Here is a 2,784-nt window from a genome sequence, read left to right on the forward strand (position 1 = left end):
CTAAATGAGGGAATGACATGTCTGAATTATCAAGCACAGAGAATAGACAGGGAGGCAAGGTCCATACAAGAAACAGATTCTGCAACACTGGTAAGCCTCAATCCACCATAAAAGCTATAGAGCTAGTAGGACAGATTGTCTGAGATAACTGTACAAGGGGATACATAAGACCAGCTATTGTGGGAGATGTTAAAGTGCCAAGCATTTGAACAAGAATAAAGATGAGGCCTTGATTTTGGAGGAATGGAAGACATGGTACTGGTTCAAACACTTAAATGCCTGGCATGTGAAGATAGCAACCTAGGACCAAGTCCTGGAAGTTATTACAGGGAGGCAGACTTGTTTTCAGTGTTAGGAAGAATTTTCTATTAGAACCATTCAAACGTGGAGATAGTGATTCTTCACCACTGAAAACACCAATTTAGAAATTGAAAAAAAATTGCATGTCAGGATGTTTTAGAATTTAAAGGAAATTTCTATAGCAGGTTTGGAAGCTGCATTAGCTTCCAAGGTTATTTTCAAATTTGAATGAGTCTATGATTTAGAAGAGCTATCTTTTGGTAAATGTATAATAGTATTTCCCTGTGATTGAATTCCCCATTTTGATATTAAATTTGATCAAGCATCAGTCATTGAATATATTTTATAAACACATCTAGATGTGTAAGACATATTCTTTCAAATTATATATTTAACTAAAATTACTACCTTTGCCAATATAAATACTATGCAGAAAAATAATAATTAGGAGAAAATTGTAGGTACTGATCTTTCAGTTTCTACTCATTATAAAATGAACATACCTCTATGGCAAATCAAAGGAAAAATCCCAACTAGCAGCTCACTTTAAATGTCAGCACCATTTACAAACTTTTCCTAATTAAAAAATATTATCTTGAATAAATATATAGTTTCAAAAATGGTGTAGTTTTAAGACTCAATTTCTATTGAAAAATCTTGAGTATCAAGAACCACTGAATCAAGTTATTCACAATGCCTAAAATGCTAAATAAGTTGGAGGAGAAAACATATATCAGAAATGATGGAGATTGAGATGTGTAAATAGAATGTAGAAATCTTTGGTCATGCTCTTTCATATAGGAAATTATTGAGCTAATTATCTTCCATATGCCACACTTTTGGGTAACTGGTCTCCTTCTAAAGTATGACTTTATAAAGTTGTTTCTTACACTGGACAGAAATATGCTTCCTATAATTTTCAGCCTTTGTGTTTAGGTTGCCATTCAGAGCTGCCCCCTCAGAGAACATTTTTGAGATTTATACTTTCAATTCTAAATAAGAGTTTCCACAACACTAGATCCAATTAAACTGAGCATGATGATCTTAAAGTAACATTATATATTCAACTACTTAATCATTACATTATATTTATTGCATTCAAGTCTCAAAATGTAAATAGATGTATCCCTCTGTGCTTAATTCTGATTTTCAAATGGTATACCTTGAGCTAATAAGCACACTGAACATATATTCAATTGCTCTTCTTGGTATCTGAGAAATACAAAATCATATTGCAGCATGTGATCGCTCTTGAATATTAATCTAGCTTTCAAGGGTAGCACGTAATGAATATTGCTGTGATAATGACCTCCTTCACTCCTCAGACCAGAGCTGATTATGGGAAAGTAGTTAGCTTTGATTATGCAAATATTCCTCATACTACTTAGTTTCAAAGGATGTAGATGAACAAAAGTTGCTCCACATTTTAGGAACGTCCATTAACTTTGAATTGATCTCATGTGTTAAATATACTCTTTCATATTTAATAATGCCATATACCTACTTTCAATTTTAGAAGACATTACAATGTTAAAATATTTTTGGCATGCATAATGCAAATGTAGTGGAGCAAGACAAACGATAATGGATTTAGAAATGTTAAATAGAATTTTTCCACAGGAATGATAGCAATCTGAATAATGAGCATAATTATTTTGTCTGTTGCACTGTAGCATTGGCTGAAGGATATAATGAAAGGAAAACAGACTTTTAAAGAGACTAAGGGAAGAGCCCATAAAAGGATGTTATTTTCTCTTACCTAACCTCACAGACAGAAAAAACAGCTCCTTCTGGAGGTACTGAGAATAGACTTGAGGGATCGCTGAGATTTGCAGATCAGAAATCCAGAAAGGAGGGTGAGGCCAGAATAATACATATGGTTCTTAGACAGTGAAACCAGTCATTAACAAGACCAGAGGATATAATCAGAGTTTAGTCATTGCTCCTGTGTGGTTGAGTTCCTTGAGGCCTTTGAAGACACAAAACCATTTTCCAATAAGGCAGATGGATCAAATGAAAGTGCTATCTTTATAAGGAGAGGCAAAATATGAAAGGAGAGGAGTTAGTGGAGCAGAGTCTAGCATAGATTGCTATGGTGATCAGGAAAAAAAAACAGTAAATAAAGAGTTGGTGGTTCTTGATTAGACAGAGTATTTTCCTTGCAGTGATAATTGGTAGAGAGAACAAAAGTACAGATGTAAAGGGATGGCAATCAGTGAAAATGATTAAAAAGTAACCCACAGTAATTATTAAAAAAAAAAAACTAGGGCAGAAAACCTTCTGCATTAGAAAATGTATTAAATCAAATGCAGAGGGAGCCACCTAGGCTTTGATAACAAGAATGTTTCTGGAAACATTAGCATAAAGCAAAGGCCAATCAGAACAGTAATGGAAATCAAGAAGATGATACAACAATGAGGTAATATCAAAAAGGGATTTGATTTTGGGTTTCTCCTTTCTGAAATAGATGAACAATTCCTAAAG

This window comes from Symphalangus syndactylus, chromosome 3, assembly GCF_028878055.3.
Source record: "Symphalangus syndactylus isolate Jambi chromosome 3, NHGRI_mSymSyn1-v2.1_pri, whole genome shotgun sequence".
In the NCBI taxonomy this organism is placed as follows: Eukaryota; Metazoa; Chordata; class Mammalia; order Primates; family Hylobatidae; genus Symphalangus; species Symphalangus syndactylus.